Source organism: Aythya ferina (assembly GCF_964211825.1).
Source record: "Aythya ferina genome assembly, chromosome: 4".
Classification (NCBI taxonomy): Eukaryota; Metazoa; Chordata; class Aves; order Anseriformes; family Anatidae; genus Aythya; species Aythya ferina.
The window spans coordinates 69973638-69993143 of record NC_140300.1 but is presented as its reverse complement, the minus strand read 5'-3'; the positions used below and the strand labels follow the sequence as shown (position 1 = coordinate 69993143).

General features: G+C 48.4%; 1 long non-coding RNA gene across 1 annotated transcript; it reads left to right on the top strand.

The window, feature by feature from the left end:
• Positions 1–1244: 1244 nt before the first annotated feature.
• On the top strand, positions 1245–18934 carry LOC311436878. Its single transcript, XR_014693146.1, has 2 exons — positions 1245–2779; positions 18618–18934. It is a non-coding gene; the product is annotated as an uncharacterized lncRNA (long non-coding RNA).
• The last annotated feature ends 572 nt before the right edge of the window (positions 18935–19506 follow it).

Genomic DNA, 19506 nt, shown 5'->3' with positions numbered 1-19506 from the left:
GGTGATGGCTGTGGCCCTATACACGCAGGTATTTGCGCTGTTTTGAGTACCCGATGTTGCTGGGTTCCTCCTCTCACTGCAGGCAACGCAGCTGCTTAAATGCTCGTCTGTTCAGGGCTGTGTGGAGGTGAAGGAAAGATTGCACCTGGTGCAGTTATCAGCTGCATAACTGCATGCAAAGAAGCCCCAGAACGAGCATCTGAATCCACCAAGAGTCAGGCACTTAGCGAATCCTGCGTCTGCCCGTCCTCTGCGTGCACCTTTCAGGAAGAGCTGCAGTGTGAAATGCCACGGCGTGTTGGCAGCAGCACGTTCCTGTCTGTCTGTACCAGCTGGCGTCCTGCTGGCACGTGCCCGAGGGTGAGAAACCACCTCGCAAGGTGCGAGCGCTGTCTGTGTGCGCCCAGCCGCCCCTCAGGCACCGGAGCTGTGTTTCTGGGGCAGAAATCCTGGCTTTATGTAATCGCCCGAGACATTTATAGAATACTTCGCGTCTCTGACAAGCTCAGATCCAGGCACAAGATCTGAGCCCGGTGCATTGTCACCATGAGTGACGGGCTCTGCTCTGCAGGTTGTAAAGAAAAAAAAAATACCCCACAGAGTTCCTAAGCCCCCTTTCCTCACTGTAAGGTGTTCTGGGGTCCCCCACTAAGGCTTATTTTAGTGCCAGGGTGTCCTCGGCGTGGGCCAGGGCATCAGGGTTTGGCCCTGACCGTCAAAAAACTAGGACAAGAAATTCAGCAGGAGGCATGTGCAGGTCTCTGCAAGCATTACAAAATGATTTGTGGGGTGAGATAGAGGTGGAAAGCAATGGGGGAGGCACAAAGCGAGGAGACCCCTTGGCATTGCCACAAGAGGAGGAGGACAGAATACGGCAGAGGTCACAGTTTCTGCTTGATCTGCCTCCCAGAGCTTCCCGGCTTCTCCGAGCAGCCAAAACCTTCATAAATGTCAGATTTCCTGCAAAAGGACAAATAGCTCATATTTGAGGTATGAGGCATGGGGGGGGGGGGGGGGGGAAGTTAGAAATACGATGCCACGAACCTTCCACAAGCCATTGCAGCTAATAAATAACAAAACCAGAAGCAAAGCCAGAGAGGGGAGGAATGAAACCTGTAGGGCAGCCCTGGACTGGTGCAGCTGCTCGCTGGAGAAGTTGAAAAGGGGGACCATGAATTTGTCAGATGAAAAAAAAAATTAAAAAAAAAAATGTACATACAAAAGAGAGGACAGCAACAGGAATTTTTTTTTTTTTTTTTTTTAAGACTAAAAGGACTCTGGGGACGTCCTCCCTGGGAGGACCACCAGCTTCAGCACTGGGTCTGGTCTCTGGGTTGATCCAAGGCACATGGCACATGCTACGGGGGCTGAGCTGTAGCCAGGGACATCCAAGGGGACTAAAAGGGGATGACTGCATGTAATTCAGTATGAGGGAGGCTCAAGGGTGGCATTGGGACTGCTGTGCTCCCCTCATGTCGCCCGCATTTCCATTTCAAAACAGAGGTGAGGAGGTGTCATGTGGAGCTCGGAGGTGGTTTTTGCTTTCTGTGTGAAATGTGCAAAATGAAATTGCTCTCAGTCCTACACCCTCAGAATTATTTAGGTTGGTATTTAATCCCATTTGCGTTTTCCTGCCCACTATGTTCTGATTTTCTCTGGGCTTTTGTAAAGCTGTGTGAAAGCAACGCCCTGGTTTTTACCACCCAGGGCTGTTTGGACATACAGACATGGAGGGAGGTTAAAAATTATACATATGTAAATTAGTAGAAAAGCCCATTGTCACAGTAAATCTGGGCCCCACTCTTTTTCCAAAGGCTGCTGGCACATTTCCAGGGAGGTTTCAGGTCGCAGGTGGTGACCCCTCGAAGCCCAGCTGGTTTAGGGTTTGGTGAGCTGCAGTGGCTCACCTCTGGGGCAGGGGCTGCCAGCGCGGTTCCTATGCCAGGTAAGTAATTAACAAAGCTTCCTCGTCTCTTACCTCATCCACCATTGCCATCGGGTTGTTCTCCCTGCAGGACATCGTCATCCGTGACTGGTTTTATTCCCCTTCCTTTCTGGCTCCAGGCCCCTCAGCAGGCTGCCTCAGTCCAGCAGAGGTGGAAAGCCCGAAAGGTCCAGCAAAAAATCATCCAAAATATGAACAAAACAGAGGCACAGGTGTTTCCCCTGCCTAATGCTCTGTCTTGCAAATTTGGCTGGCCAAGCTCTCTGGATGACTTCCTTGAGCCCATCTTCCTGACTTGGCTCAAAGCAGCTGTGTCTGATCTTGAGTCGAGGATAAGGATTTTATATTTATCACTAAAACAAAAAATCAAGGCGTGCTCTCTGCCCAGTTGGTCACCAGGATCCTCTGTGCTTCAGGTGCCCACAGAGGAGGCACTAGCACCGGTAGGGGAAACCTATAGGCACCTTTTCCAGCTGGAGTTAATTTCTGCAAAAATTTGTGTGGAATTTTTCAGCTCACTGGCCCTCGTCACGCCACACTTGCCTCTTCTGCCTCCTCCATTTGGCTGGCGAAGGCCTAGCGCAGTAACCAGAGACATATCTAAGGATTAATTAATTTAATTTACATTAATTTAATCCAACTTCTGAGACGGAGCCCCAGAGACTGCTTGCAGCGCTTGTGCTAAGCGTGGAGTCGGCACCAGCGGCCAGTGGATGAGGGGAGAAGTGCTCCTGGCATGGTGTCTGCAGGATGCTGCCTGCTCCTCCTGCAGGGAGCAGAGCCAGCTCCTCACAAGGCTTGTGTGCCTAATGGCTTCTTTTCTCCCTCTGCCCAGTAGCTCCAGTGCAAGCAGCCTGTGCTTTCAGTGAGGTGTACAAGAGCTTGGCCACACACAGTAGCTTCAGGATCTGGGCTACCTTTGGGATTGTCTGGTGCACGTTTCTGCCTCTGAATCAGCACCAGCTGCAAAGAGTGTGCCTGGGCAGGGGCCTGCTGCCTTGAATTCACCCCTTTGGTTCACCACAACAGCATTCCCCTGTGTGATCTCTTCTTGTGTCAGCTTGCCCCCCAGCCCGTGGTTTCTGCAGCCCCCATCATGGCGCAGAGGCCCAGGCCCGGCTGCAGGCCTGCACCTCAGAGGCCTGTGTCACCTCTCCCACATGGGAGCGGGAAGTCCCAAAGTTCAAAGAGCAAAATAGGAAGAGGCAGAAAAGTTTGGCCTGTGTTTGAAAATGAAGCTATATTTCCTGGTTCAGTGTCCACCAGGAAGCATTGGATCATTACTTCATAATCAGCTCCTCCAGCTGGAAGTCCAAGCACCTGCTCCCATTTCTCTGGGTTAACAGCTTTTCCTCTAGAAGAAGCAAAGGCTAGGAGCTTACATTCTTCTGACCTTTGCGCACACAAAGGTCTGCTCTTTTCCACAGAAAATCTCAGAGTCTTGAAAATACTGGCATTTATGACCATTAACTTTGTTACTAATTAGTTGTCTTGCATCAGGTACTAAAAATGCGGTTATGGTTCCACCTTCTGTGGTGTCCAGCACGAGGAAACATCCCTTCCCACTGACCAGGACCTTGCTTTTTCCCACTGCCCAACACCGCAGGTTGCCCTTGCATCATCTGTGCTATTATGGGGTCCTGTTTGAAGGGTTTCTATGTGCTCGCACACTAAAAACCCCAAATCTCTTCTTCTGCTGTCTTCCTTCTCCACCTCCCCACTCAGGTCCAGCAGGCCTCATCATGCAGGACCTCCTGCTATGAGTGGACTTGTAATGCTCCGATTAGACACCAAAATGAAGGCAGGCAAGGCTGAGCAGTGCCAAAATATCCTGTATGTGAGGCATCTACTGTTCTGTACCCCAAAACCCATCTCCCAACCTTAGCATGAGCGCAGGGGCTGCCTTTTTCAGGGCGGGCTGTGCTGCTGTCCAGGTACCCTCACCTCAGCATCTGAGCTGACTTGGGAAGCACCACCCAGGGCAGCGAGCTCAGGGTATTGCCAAGCAGTTAAGCATTCCTGGGTTTAAGTTCAAGAGAGAATTGATATGATTTAAAAGAAAACAAATTGGCCTTGAAAACGGCAGATTTATATTCTGGGGCATGTGAAGAAACTCAGGGATTTAGCTAACTCGCACAAAAAAAAAAAAACACAAAAGATCAAACCCCTAAAAACCCTGCTGCAAGCAGTATTAGCTGCCAAAACTATAATAGTGCAAAACTGGAAATCCCTTGCTCAGCTGAACCTAGAACATTGGTATAGCATCTTAAGGGAATTAGCTGGCATTGGAAAGCTAGTATTTCTTATAAATAATAAACCAAATATTTTTTCAAGTCATCCTGACAGTCTTCTTGGAAATCTGTGAATACAATGCTTATTCTAACCAGCTGTGTCATCTGGATCAGCATTTTAATTTTCTGATGGGGAATTAGAAAAGTCAATATTTGTAAAGCAGCACAATTCCTATTGAGTATAAAATACTGTCTCTAATGCAGTAATAGATCAGCTATGAAGTGATAATTTAAAAGATATTATACCTGTAATTTATAGATGTGTTTGTATTACATTGTAATTTATGATGTTACTTTGCTCCTCTTGTTGTTATTGTTTGGCTTTTATTTTTCCTTGTTAGTCTTCGATGCATAGGAAATTTATTCCGCTGTGTGCCCAAGAGCTCGGTGCACACCAGGAGGAGGGCTGGGAGGAGCTGCTGTGATGAGCATGTTCACCATGTCGTTTGCAGCACAGGCAAAAACCCAGTGCAGGTGTTCAGCATTAGGGGGCAACTCAAGCCATTGGCAAAGATCACCGGGGAAGGTAATGGTTTCTGGAAGCCTGGGGACCTTGGATTAGGACTCACTATCAGCAATGTCCATGCTCTGGTTCACCTGGGTGGAATAGCATCATCTGTGCTATGGGGATGATGGCTTTGGGGCCCACAGTCCCATAGGCTTTGGTGCATTTGTAAATATTAAGAGTAGAGCAAAAAAAAAAAAAAAAAAAGGAGGAATGGGCAGCGCAATCGTTGTATTTACTGATGGAAAACTGTTTGGCTTTGTTCTTCCAAGTGATGTTAGACTTCATTAGATAAGGCGTGAAGCCATTTTGCTAGTCTGGCTTTCCTTCAGGGACATTCCTCCTACCACCAAAAATTTTGTCATTCTCAAGTCCTGTCTGAAATCACTGGGCATTAAAATTTCGACACGCTGAGAAGCAGCGGCTTTGCCAGTACCACCTCCTTTTGGTTTGGTCTCACGAAGTTCGGCGAAAGGCCTTTGTAGAAAACTGGTAGGCAATCGACGCCTGTCTGACGAGCACAGCGGGATGACTGTGCACACAGACGGGAAAATGCTGATCCAAGCCGTTTGGGAATACACAATGTCATTCCCAGGCTGGCCTCGGGAGGACTGGGAGTTACAGTGGATGAGTAGTTATGCCTTGGAAGTGGTTTCTTGCGAGCTTCAGACAAATAGCATGGCTGTCATCTGAACTCTGTGGTTGAATGGTTTTACATACAATGTGCCATTATGAAGCCATGCAGTATCAGCATCAAAGACAGGCTGCTGGTTGTTTGATTCCCCCCCTATATCTAACAGGGGAGAAGTGTCCTCCAGGGCATGCTCCATTCTGAGTAGCTTTGTGAACTCATCTCTCGTGTCTGCACGTCTCAAACCACAGATAATAGGTTTGAAGATGGGAATACAGCAGAAAAACATCAAAAAGGCTTATGGTGTGTCTTGGTCAGGCTCTTACCTCTAATCTGCTAATCAAGAGCAGCCCCAACGCCAGATAAAGAGGTCCCAGAGCATTGTGTGGGTGAGTGTGGTATCCATGGCCTGGATAGAACAACTGGTGAGATTCAGGCACCAGAATCCCTTTTAAATATCGAGATGGGAAGAACTAGCCATGGAAAGGGAGGCCCCAAGGCCAAGTGTAAGGTTATTCTGTGTGGGGTGTGAGTGGTGAAAGCTTGGGAGCATGGGCAGATTGGGAAGAGGCTCCTCCTGGGACAACTCTACTCTAAGCAACGTGACTTCTGGTCCCCAAAAGCATGTACAATAAGGTATCTGATAAGTAAAAGCAAGCACCCAAGAAATATGGAAGTCTTTCTTCTCCCTTGTGTTTCAAGGGGTGGCAGATAACACACCAGAGGGGCTGTAAGGGTGCCAGTGAAGACCTGGCTGCTGCTGCACTGGCGCATAACCACTACGAGCACTGCCTCAACAGCATTCACCATGGCCTGAGGATGGACGGGCCCTGTCCTGCAGAGAACCACACACAGGGGAGTGACTTTGGTCGGCTGCACCTTCAGAATCATTTCAGGTATGAAAACAGCTTGGGATGGCACTGTGGTCGGTGATGCTGGACCTGGTGGTGCTCCATGCAGGCCTCACCTCCTGCAGGCCGTGCCTGCTGTGAGATTTAGCTGGCTTTTCCCCCTGTTCTGCACAGCCTTGCTGCCTGTTGGGAGATGGACAAGCATTGTCATGGACACCTTAACACGTCCAGTTACCGTGGTGTTGGGATGGGATGGGTGCTTTACTTTGCCAGAAGAGCTTAGCTATAGAGCTGTTAGCAACCACGAAAGCTTTAAATTTAATTCCGTACCCACGTACATTGTCACCACTCAAATTAGAGCAGTTATCCCACAGGGACATAGGAATCACAGGTTTTTAAAAATACACGGTAATTAAAACTATTAGGAATATTAAACATTTTTATAACCTCGGCTTCCCGGTTCTCCGGTGGGACTGTGGTGTTGGTAATTTAAGAGGTGGGGTAGGAGAAGATGCGCAAATCCTGGAACGTTAATTTGGGGCTGAAGTGCAGGAATCCATCCTGAGTGAAGAAAATTGTCAACAGCTGCAGCTGGAGGAGGCAGAAACAGCTCTATCCCACTTGTCATACAACTGCCCATATGGAAACGCTTATTTGGGAAGAAATAATTGAGAGCCTTAATACGATAATCGTTTTAGATTTGCCTCAGAATCAAGAGGTCGTTCTCCTCCGAGACTAAAATTTCGCATTAAATATTAACAAAAGAACAAAGGCAATTTCTGCTGAGTGTTCACAGTGCGCCTGCAAAGCAGTCAGGAAGGCGTTTGCAGGGCAGGAGCATCCTGGCCTGGTTGGAGGCAATCAGGCGGTTGCTGCTCCCTTCAGCAGGGCTAAGACCTCGGCCGTGAATTCAACCTGGCCCAAGCAAGGTGGAAATTAAAAATTGGTTTCCAGAGCAAAGAATGATAGAAAGCTGGCCTGTCTCCTCAGAGGTCTGTAATTAAAACAAAGCATTTTGGGGCTGAGCTCTTTGTGCTGGTGAAAATCTCCGTGTACTTGTGATTTTGCACGCGGCCATCACAGAGTGAGGTCTGTGTCAGGATTCAGTCTCCTCACTTGCTACTCCTGCTGCTCTGAGGAATAGATGTTGTAAATAATTTAAATAATTCAGGCTTGTAGATTGTCCAAGTCAGTAGCTGCCTTTTAAGACAAAGAGTCTTTAAGTGCGCTGATGTAACTCAGCAGATACCAGTTATTCTTTTACTTCAGGATGTTTCTGGCCAGAGTAGCCTGCCTGCTGGAAAAGTTACCAAAGCACACTTCCACCTCTGCTGAGCTGGCGGTGGCTTCTTGTGTCAGAGAGGACAGCTATTTGGTTCTGTCCCGTTTCCTGGTCTGCCTTCGCCAGATCTGAGTCCTCAATGTCTGTAGTGAAATGCTCATAATATAGCATTATAGTCTAATATGGTATCTAAATTAACATTTGGAGACTTAAGTGATAGCTGCACTTCCAGTGCATACAGCCTGGATATAGGTTACAAACATGGTGGCCATAGATTACAGTAGCTTCTTCCCTTTAAGCACTTTTAATTAAATGGGGGGAAAAGAATAGGATGAAGGTCCTTTGGAGGAAAAAAAAAATAATAATAAATTGCTTTGAAAAAAAAATGTTACGCAGCAAATAACTGAAGCTATGAGCAAAAAAAATCGGGCACACCATCTGCCTAATGCCTATAGCAGAGCCACGGCTTCTGGTATTTGGAGCAAGGGATACAAGGAAGTATTTATTTATCGATTGAGAAACAACCCAGCGTTCCTCTGATTCACTATTGGTTTCCAAATCTGATTTAAATAAGCTCTTACAGTGCATAAATCCAGACAAAATGTCATTCACCATATGTTTATTACTGAAACTTGGCACTTGCTTGCATCAAAGTAGTTTTCACACACAGGCTGTTTGTTACAAAACCTCTACGAAGCAGGTATAATTAGCATTAGCACTTTAGGGGGAAAACTGGGGCTGAGAACAGAGATAATAATTTCCTTGCTGCTGCAGAGGGACTTGGTGCAGGGATTTGGATTAGAAGCAGTCTTTCATAGCTTCCAATTTCCTGCGTGGTGACGACTCGATTTGCATCTTTTATTAATTTTTATAGCAACTGGACAAATAGTGCTTTGCTAATTTCTTAAAGAAAGTGCTTAAAATGCTTTCAAGACTAGCTTGGAAATATCCAAATAAATGGTCTTCCTACCTGGATGGTGATGACTACCTTGCAAGGAAGATGTGGGATGAGCTGCTGTATGCCATTTTGCATACAATTAACTTTTATCAATGCTCTCCAAATGCATCATTTATGAGCTCTTTATAAATGACCCACTCTGATACTGCTGGCATAAGTTGCTTCAATGAAGCCACGCGAAGAGCCTCAAAGGGATAACCAGCTAGCACAAGATGTTTTTGCATGAAACTTCTCCAACGATTTACATATCACCACTAGGATTATTAGGAAGTGCTTGGAGACTTTGGGCTTTCAAACAAAGTTTGAGAGCCCTAAGGATGCAAAGATAAATGATCTTTTTTTTTTTTTTTTTTTTTTTTCTTTTTCACTTTAGTGTTTATACACCAGCAAACCAAATTACAGGCTGGTTTTGATGTTTTCTTGGCTGCAGAACATACCAATCAGAAATCAAATTCACATGCAGGTTTCCCTTTTTAGTTAAATTCCAGATAAATATGAACTTGCCATTTTGTCTGAAAGTGACGACATTAAAAAAAAATTAATTTTTTTAATTTAAAATTTAAATTTTAAATTTTAATTTTAATTTTAAAGCCTCCCCCCATCTTCCCTGCGACGGCCCCATTAAAGTGAGATGAGAGGCAGGGAGCTGCTCCTCAATACCTTGTGTTGTGGCTTTCCCCATCCCATCCTGATTGACGAAATGCAATGAGTGGTGGTTGGGGCTGTAAGCCAGACCTGTCTGCCACGTTATCTGGCTGGGAATGGGAGATATATAAAATAATGTCCTGGTGGGGATGGGCAGGGTGCCTTTAGGTCGGGTGCAGTGAGTGGGAAACTGCTGACCCTGGGTCTGAGCACCTCGGGAGTGCATTTAACTGTGCAATGCCTACCCGGTGTTGTATTTTATGGATTTCAATGTGAATGCAATCTGTTGGGTGCTCCCGTTGAGTCTAGCAGGATGGCCCCTGGGATAGTGCTGAGATGGAGGAGCAGTGTCAGGGTTAATTGGTGAGAGTTAATTGCTGAGCCTGTGGGCACAGAAGGATGATGCGAGCGGTGTGAACCGTGTGTACGCCACGTCACGCAGCCAGGCCTTTCCCTGGGTCTTGGTACAACATCAGAGTGAAATGAAGCCAATTTTTCTGTTCCCCAAATTGTGCTGGTAGATGGAAGGTCATGGGTAAATGCTAGGAACGTTACACATGCTGCTACTGTGATTTGGTGACAGGGCATGCTATTTAAAAAACCCTTATGGCACTAACTCTTCCGCAAAAATATTTTTTCGTTGTTATTTGTTTCTTTTTAAAGTGCGTCTCCTGATGAGAATCCAGAATTCGAGAGCAAGGCAGCTGATTTGACCAGAGACAGTCGTGGACCAGGCTCCTGCACCTCCCTGGGGTGGGCTCTTCTCGTGACGAGTGCTGGTGTGGGATAAAAATGTCTTTGTGTGTGGTGGGGGGAGCTGAGGAAACCCTGACACCTTATGGCAGCGTTTCCCCAGGCAAGGAAGTTGTTTGGAAAAGAAAATGAAACAAGGTCGGGTTAGAGATGATGCATTGCAATGCAAATCTCTTGTCTCTACCAGGCTCTCGGGGACGAAATAAGAATTGTACATCTCCAGGGTCAAAGAACAGAAAGTTGAAAACAAAATAAGAGCTGGGTCGGGCAGGGAGAGGGCAAAGGCCATTAAAATGAGACCTAACAGCAGAGCTGGAGTGAGCGTGAGTGGAGATGAATGCAAACTGACCAGGATTAATTAGAAATGCAACTTTGCATACAATCAGGCCGTTTGCTTGAAATTCTGGATACGTGGCTTTAAGCTTATTTCAGTTGCCGTGACAACCTGATACAAGCGTCGCATCATCTTTTATCGCATTATTTTGGCTGTGATTACATTATTTTACAACTCCGGTTGCTAGGAGAGCGCAGCACCTTTTTTTTTTTTTTTCTTTTTTTCTTTTTGGTGTGTGTGTGCCTGGAACGATTCTCACTTCGCAGAGGCATTAGCTTCTCGTTTCTGGCCTCCGAGGCAGCTTATGTAATCATTAGCGAGGCAAGGAACCTAATTACAGACGTAGGAGTGAGGTGCGCTGGGGAAACTCAGCACAAGGGTGGCTGGGCTGCTCTGCTGCCGCTGCGGGGCTGGCAGAGGAGGCTGCTGGAGGAGGAGAGCCAGGACACGAGGATGCTGGAGTCTGGGGGCAGCCGCAGAGGCAGAGTTAGCTGAGAGGTGACTTGAGCCGAGGAGCCTCTGGTGCTCTTGGTATTTCCGTGCTGCACAGAAACATCCATTTTTTTTTATTCTTCCAGTAAGAAAAACTCCTGGTTTTGGTGGACGTTATATGTTGCTCCGAGTATGTTTTCTGGTGTCGTGTGGGTTCGGAGCAGCGTGCTGCATGGGGATGATGATGGAGAGAGGGGCACCTGCAGGAAAAGCACCTGGGGAGGGCACCACCAAGCTGCAGGGAGCCCGATGGAGGTGTGGAGTGAGCAGGGAGGCCCGAGGAACACCAACATCTTGTAAAAGTCTGTTTAAAAGCCAGGAGCAGGGCTTCTCTGTTTTTCTTTTCTTTTTCCTTATAGACGCATTTATGCTCTCTGGGAAGATTTTGTTCTCCAGCCACACCCAATAGTGTGAAATGGAAGAAAATCCACGCTTTTTTTTTTTTTTTTCTTTCCTCCTCAATCTTCTTCCCTCCCGTGCCTTAAACCGAAACCACAATGAAAAAAAAGCCCAGTTGCCCAAGAAACAAAACAGAAATTCATGGGGTGGCCTAAATATCAGCCTCTTCTCGTTGTTCCTCTAGTCTTTCCCCTCAAGTATTACAGCGATTGCAGCCATGGCGAGCAGCAGCTTTGAGAAGCAGCGTGCACGTCTTGAAATGAAACCTCGGCCATGTCACGGCCACCATTTCTCACGATGGCCACGCAGCCCCTCGGAGGTGCGTGGGGCCGGGGTTTGCTGGCAGGGCCCCGCAGGAGGAGGGATTTGATCTTGCAGAAAAAAAGCAAAAAAAAATCTGCAAAACGCACATTTCTCAGCAGCACGGGCCCGTCCGCCCTCCGCTGCTAAATGTCAGGCGTTGGCATCTGCAGAGCACCTTGCTGCTTTGAAATGACAGCCCGGCGCTCCCCGAGCGTCACCAGCAATCCGGTCCCCAATTAACGGCGCGGGCTTGTGGGTTTCTGACACTATTCTCAAAGCTTCTGTGGGCTGCTGCAGCCTACGAGCCAAGGAGCGTTGCTGCTTTGCAAGGCTCAGAAGAGAGGAAGGGAGAGGAAAAAAAAAAAAAAAAAGCTGGGAAGGAAAAGCTCTGGTTTCATTATTCCACGCTAGCAGGATAACAGAATACATTTACTTTAATACTAAAATGTATCATTTGAGGAAAAATCCTGCTGTCTGATCAAGCTCGCCATTAGTTATTTTTGCATGTGCATGCACAAATCCAGCAGCTAAGCCTACAGCACTGCTGTATGCTGGAAACCAGAAAAGTGCTGCAGGGTGTTTCTAAAGAATAGCAATTTGGAGGTTGTGGGTGGTTTGTGGGTGTAATAAAAAAGGCTGCATACCGAGGCATCTGAATTAGGCTTCTCTTTAGGCTGCTTACAGCATCTCTCAGGATTGTTAAGAACCCCATTCTGCCATCCTTACCCTCACCTACTGGCGTTTGCTCGTGTGAGCGATTTTATTTCAGCGCTCCCCGTTGTATGCGGGGCCCTGGCTCAGAAGCTGCGGGCATCTACGGGACTGAACCCAAGTGGAAAAACACTGAGCTTTGCCATACGGATGGACCGGTGGGCCCTATATTCTTAGCAGCTAATGAAAGCTGAGCTCAGTCAGTCCCTGAGCCACGGTGCGTGGTAAATACGCTGCCTGGGTCACCTCTCCATGCTGCTCCAGCCCAGGGGCTGCCAGGGCCACCCTGGTCAGAGGGTGCTCCCCACGTGCCCCTGACTCATGCCGCTCCCCTCCGTGGTGGTCAACCACAGCCACCGCCATCTCGGGACCCTCAGCAGCTCTTATTTTCCTGTTTGTGCTTTTTTTTGTGTGTGTTGGTTTTATTTTTGGCAGGTTTCTTCACTGGGCTGTGGGGGTTGTTTTGCTAAATTCCCTCCTCTTCCACCCGAGGTTCCTCCTCCTTGCTCAGCTTGCAAGGGACGCTGCCCACCCTGGCTTATCGGCCACCACAGGGGAAAAAGCAGTCCCTTGAGCTGAAGTTTTGTCTGGCTTTTTGCCGAAGCAGTGGCATGCTTTATAACCCCTGCTCTTCCTCTAGGCATCAGCGCTGGAGCCAGCTCAGCCCGAAACGTTATTTCAAGAGCATGCCTAGCAAGTTCTCTCGGTGGTTTATGGCCCTTATTTTGCTAATGGAAAGTTAATCATTGGCTTGAAACTGTGCAAAAATGTCAAGGGAAAGAATCGCAAGATTGCAGGAGGAACGCGAATATGCTTCCTAGCACACCGCTCTCATTTGCCTCCGTGGATTTCGGCTCTAAATAACCTCGGGGTGAAATGTGTCTGTGCATTTCAACACCTGGCAAACATTAACCACCTCGGGACAGACCAGAACAAGCAGGCTTGGGGGTGTCCCTGTGCTGCAGCCCACAAAGACTGAACACCGAGGGCTGTGGAAATAACCATGTCTAGGCACTGCCCTTTGCTTCTGCCTTTTTGTGAAGGACAAGAGCTGGAACAGAGTAATAAGACAAAAAACACTCGAAGCACCCAAGGACCCTAATGTGCTTGACAAACGTTGTTTCATTAAGCTTTCTGATGCCCTTCCAAGGAAATTATGGCATTGTTATTCCTTCCTGCCTTTAGAAATGGGAAAGATAAGGGGTCTCAGAGAGTAACGCAGAGACAACTGACTTGCGATGTCCATCAGTTTTTTGGAGGTCCCCTTGTCTCTACTGAGCACGTCTGACCAGTAAAAACCCTAACTCATTAATCCAGATTTCCTTCCAAAATTCAGTTTTCCTGGTCAAAAACCCTATCGCATTGGCTGACCATTGAAAGAAAACACAGCAGTCTGAACAGCAAGCAGCAGGTGAGGCAGCTGACCAGGTAGGGTTGCTCACTAGGGTCCTATTTCTTATTTCCTGAAGGTCTTTTCCTAGCGTTCATCGCTGTCCTTCACGGGGTAGGGTAGTGGGCTGGGTGGACTTCACAAACACACAGCGTTCTTAGTGGCTTCTCTGGTCAAAGGACATACAAAAACAAATCTGCAAAGACTGGAAATGTGCTTCTGACTATTTCTATTTCATGGATTTTGAACAGTGCCTGGCTACCTGCCCGCGCCTCCGAGCACTGAATGGCCTGTATGAACCCAGCACTGGAGCAGGGTTGGAGCAATGTGCATTTGCCAGCAGCACCCGCTGCTCTCCCTGCTGACAGATTTTCCTCTTCCAAACGGCAAGGGTCAAAATCTGGGCTCCACGTTTTCGGGGCAGGCTGTTGCATCCGTTTAGCAGCCAGCTGTAACCCACAGCCCTGGCCCTCAGCCCCTGCTCCACCTGTGGTCTCACTCCACGAAAAGGCAAACCACACCATCTTACTCTGGAGAAGGCAAGGAAACACAGGCAGGGAAGGAGCTGTGATGTGCTCCAAGTGGTCCTCTTTAGAGATCCAAGGGGACTGGGCCTGTGCATCACACCTCATAATGTGTCCTGTAGTAAAAGTAAAGTCCCTTTGCACACTCTTTTGCTTTTGCCTTTTTTTTTTTCTTCTTTCCCCAGGCATTTTCTATGGCAGGAATGCTACACAGCTGGTTAAAAATGCGTATGGCAATGAGAGAGAAAAATGAAATTTTGATGTTTATGCAGAGCTAGGAAGGGGAGTGTGTGGAAGGGCTACATGCCTGCTGATAATTTATCTGTGAGGTTAGGGGTTTTTGTGTGTTTTAGAGAATATAATCTGGCCACCCATAGAGAACAAACACAAGTCCTGGTGGGTGGGATCGTTTGCCTCACAGCCATGCAGCTGTGTTCTTTAAGGAGCAGCATCCCATAGGAATATAGCCCGCAAAGCAGAACAGGCTGGCCATTTTCCTTCCTCAGATTTGAACCACTGAAAAGAAAAAGAAAGAAAAAAAAAAAAAAAGGATACAGGCAGAAGAAACTGATCTAGAGAGAGGGTATTGCACACTGCTGTTCAATGGCTGGAGCAGCAGCTCTTCTGCAGAGAGGACAGAGCACATCCCACGCTGCGTGTAGTGGTGCTTGTGCCCACCACTGCCTTGTGTCACCTCTCTGTCCCTGTTTTTCAGCCACGTCCCTTCCTGTGACACCTCAGCGTGTGTCCAGCGGGATGTTTGTCATCAAAACCACACAGCCTTGGAGGCCTCTCTTGCTCTGCCTCAAGCAGCCCATTTTCTGTCTGCGGCAACGTGCAATGCAGCAGCGAGAGTGGCTCTGGTATGTTTGTGTTTCGGCTTGCTCACTTTACTGCTTTAGTATAAATTACGCTGATTTCTAGCAAACCCAAATGCTTACAAAATTAATGAGGCAAGAGAAGAGCGCTATATGTAAATGCCAGAGAGCAACCTGCACTTCTGCTATTTATACTGGTGTTTTACTGCATTATGAAAGCTCCCATCGAGGTACAAACTTCTCCATGCTGTACAATTTTAAGACCCTAATAAAAACAAGATTGAATACAACGGCCAAGAACTAGACACTTAAACAAACTGAAACCAGGCACATACTCACAAAAGAGTAATTATCTTCTCCACACCGCTGTGCTCCTGTCTCTCTAGTGAGTCACGCAAGGTGGCATGAGAGCAATCGTCTTATTCTCTTGCTGGATTTCATGGCAGTCTCCCCAGATAGGGCTTCAAAGGAACAATTAATGTGAAGCTTATCCCTGAGAAGGCTTTATTTGCTGCTGAGCACTGGGGGCTGTCACTGCTTGAAGCTGGCAGTTTCTCTTGTGAGGCATGATGACATTGTTAGGTGCAGGCCCCCAGGCCACTGCCTGCATCCTGAACCGAATGGGCCAGAGCGATGCAGAAGCCATGGGGCTGTTACCCAGGGCCACCAAGGGACTCCAGGATTATCCATTTTAAGCCACCCCTGTCGTCCATGAGAAGTAAGCTATCCAGATGTGCTTACTCTGGGAGTGAACCAGACAAGATGGTACAACAGCATGGGAAAATAACTGTAGAGGACCACCACTGACAACCACACAGCACAAGGCACCAGGTAGGTCCTTCTCTAACCTCTGTCCATCTAAAGGAGCCAAAGCAGCATCAGCTGGTGGGCAGAGTGAATGAATGCATATAAAGGCTGCTGGTCTGGGAAGGACATGGCGAGGTCAGTGGTGAGCTTGGAGGTGGGCTGAGAGCCCAAGCCTCTCTATCTGGTACATCTGCCTCCAGATGAGGAGCTCTGAGGATGTGGATGCTCCAGATACACTCTGGTGTCTGTGGCACTGTGATGTCCAGCTGAAGCATCCACCAGGCCCGAGGTAGCTATTCATATTTTGCTTCAGTGTTGGCAAAAAGATTCTTGGATCAGGTAGGGTCTAAAGCAACCAGGCCTTAACAAAATATAGTTGCTTTTTAATTATGCCCTCTTTGTCCTGACTTTCTAGAGATTTTTGTCTTTTATTTCACGGAAGGGTGTCAACTTTACTATGCAGGTGGCACACCTACATCTGACTTTAATTTGTTCTAATCTCATAATTACATCCCAGAAGAAACAGTGAGCGTACTACAGAAACACAAGGTTTCAGTCACTCTTCCAGGTCTGCCAGATAGTTTGGCAAAAAGAGCATTATGAGGGGGTTCAGTCACCCCTCAGCGCCCAAATTATCACTTTTGTCTGATCGCCACTCAGAATCCTTCTGCTTAAAGGCACCTGATATTTCTGGCACTTGCAACAAGCCGAGTAAGGGGGAAATGGTGCTTTTCGACAGTGTTCTGAGTGTTTTAATCTCACTCGCTGAGGTGATCAGCTCTGGGGCAGATGCGTTGTGCAGTGGAGCAGGGGGATTGAGGCGGTCAGGGCTTTTTCTCCACCATCAAGGCCACTCGAGGCAGCTGAGGGAGCCCCCAGGGTCTGGCAGCCCTCATGAGGGAGGCTGAGAAGATGTAGACAGAGCCAGCAGTGCCTCCTCCATGTTGTACAAAGGCAGCTTCTGGGGAGCGCGGCCACCAGGCCGGGCAGGCAGGGCATGGTGCCTCAGGCAGGGCATGGCGCCTCAGGCAGGGCATGGTGTCCCTCCCCACTCAGGAGGACGGCTCGTCTGCCGGCTGCCTGCCTGTAGCTAAACCACCATGGCTTGCACTAGGCAGAAAGCTCTTTCTAGAAAGCCTGTGGTGACCCAGGCTGAGTTCCCGCTCAAAAATGCGGCAGTTCAGGTCTCCGGGTGCAGGGAGTGCCTGAGGCTGTTGCTGCCATCTGAGGGTGGCAGAGACACCGTGTGTGAGGTGCAAGCAGGGGGATGGCCTGCTCAGCCTGGTGGCAGAGCTCGAGGACGAGGTGGAGAGGTTAAGGGCTACCAGGGAGTGTGAGCAGGAGATAGACTGGTGGAGCAACTCCCTGCCAGGCCTGAAAGAAAGGCACTGGATTGAGACACCCCAGACAGTGGTGGATCCCCTGCCCTGTCGCTGTTGGGCAGAGGAAGGGGACCTAGGAGATGAGGAGGAATGGAAACAGGTCCCTGCTCAGCATTGCAGGGAACCCCCCTCCCTAACAGACTCGCCCTCCCAGGTGCCCTTACACAACAGGTTTGAGGCCATGGAGTTTGAGAGATTTGTTGTCTGTCCTTGTTGAATAGGGAACTGTTAATCCCTCAAACAGGGAGGTGCTAATTATTGTGTTGTTGCAGCTGTGGGTGACTATTTCAAGCTGTAGGCAAACAGACTATCACCTGATGCCTTCTGCCCTCAAGACTGTTTACAGGGTCCACACAGATTGCTACAGCATGGAACCCTTCCCTGTGGTTAAAATAAAAATAAAAAATCCAAATGAGACAGAAGGGGGGTGAGCGGCCATGGCGGTGTGCTGGGTTGGTTTTGGCAAGACATAGTTGGCAAGCCAGAAGGTAGCTGAGCCCTCAGGGGGGCTCTGTCTTGCAAATTTGGCTGGCCAAGCTCTCCAGGTGACTTCCTTGAGCCCATCTTCCTGACTTGGCTCAAAGCAGCTGTGTCTGATCTTGAGTTTACGATAAGGATTTCACATTTATCACTAAAACAAAAAAATTGAGGCGCGCTTTCTGCCCGATTGGTCACCAGGACCCTCTGTGCTTCAGGTGGCCACAGAGGAGGCACTAGCACTGGTAGGGAAAACCTGTAGGTACCTCCTGGGGCTGGGAGATGTCTCCATGCAGGGAGAGGTCCCCTCTCACATGGGATTTGGAGCAAAGAATCAGCTGAAGAGGTACTTGTGGGAAGAGCTCGATGGGGCCAAGGGTACCCCCAGGTTATTCAGGGCTTAAATAAGAGAAGCACACCCCCCAAACCAGCCCCAAATAAGAAGCAGTAGCTGGCTGGTGGCAGCTTTTCTCATCCTCCTCTACAGCAGGGCTGTGTCTTAAGCAAACACTTTTGTGTGGTAACACAGCTTGGGGGAAGTGTAGAGATGGAGTTGAGAGGTGGGATTAATCTCAAGACCTCAGGGACATGGCTGAAAGGGCGATTTGGAGTTGGGCAGTGCACCAGTCAAGGTGCTTGGTTTCTGTAGGGTCATTTGGCTTGACTTCATTCAGCTGCTGAGCAGGTAAGCCTCCAATCAGTGAAGATGACTATTTATGAACAAGACAGCAGAGCTTTGTCAGGATGCCTTTTCTAGCTGGAGTTAATTTCTGCAAAAATTTGTGTGGAATTTTTCAGCTCACTGGCCCTCGTCATGCCAAGCTTGCCTCTTCTGCCTCCTCCATTTGGCTGGCGAAGGCCTAGCGCAGTAACCAGAGACATATCTGAGGATTAATTAATTTAATTTACATTAATTTAATCCAACTTCTGAGACGGAGCCCCAGAGACTGCTTGCAGTGCTTGTGCTAAGCGTAGAGTCGGCACCAGCGGCCAGGGGGTGAGGGGAGAAGTGCTCCTGGCATGGTGTCTGCAGGATGCTGCCTGCTCCTCCTGCAGGGAGCAGAGCCAGTCCCTCACAAGGCTTGTGTGGCTAATGGCTTCTTTTCTCCCTCTGCCCAGTAGCTCCAGTGCGAGCAGCCTGTGCTTTCAGTGAGGTGTACAAGAGCTTGGCCACACACAGTAGCTTCAGGATCTGGGCTACCTTTGGGATGTTCTGGTGCACATTTCTGCCTCTGAATCAGCACCAGCTGCAAAGAGTGTGCTTGGGCAGGGGCCTGCTGCCTTGAATTCATCCCTTTGGTTCACCACAGCAGCATTTCCCTGTGTGATCTCTTCTCGTGTCAGCTTGCCCCTCAGCCCGTGGTTTCTGCAGCCCCCATCATGGCGCAGAGGCCCGGCTGCAGGCCTGCACCTCAGAGGCCTGTGTCACCTCTCCCACATGGACGGGCGGAGCGGGAAGTCAAAGTTTAAAGAGTGAAATAGGAAGAGGCAGAAAAATTTGGCCTGTGTTTGAAAATGAAGCTAATATTCTTGTTCAGTGTCCAGCTGGAAGTATTGGATCATTACTCCATAGTCAGCCTTTGCTTCTTTCAGAGGAAAAGGTGTTAACCCAGAGAAATGGGAGCAGGTGCTTGGATTTTCAGCTGGAGGAGCTCCGAACTTACATTCCTCTGATCTTTGCACAGACAAAGGTCTGCTCTTTTCCACAGAAAATCTCAGTGTCTTGAAAATACTGGCATTTATTGTCATTAACTTTGTTACTAACTACTTAAATAAACCCCAAATCTCTTCTCCTGCTGTCTTCCTTCTCCATCTCCCCACTCGGGTCCAGCAGGCCTCGCCATGCAGGACAGCTGTGCGCACACCTCCTGCGACGAGTGTAGTTGCAATGCCCTGCTTAGACACCAAAATGAAGGCAAACAAGGCCGAGCAGTGCCAAAATATCCTGTATGCGAGGCATCTACTGTTCTCTACCCTGTTTCTTAATCTGTTTCTTAATCCAGGATGC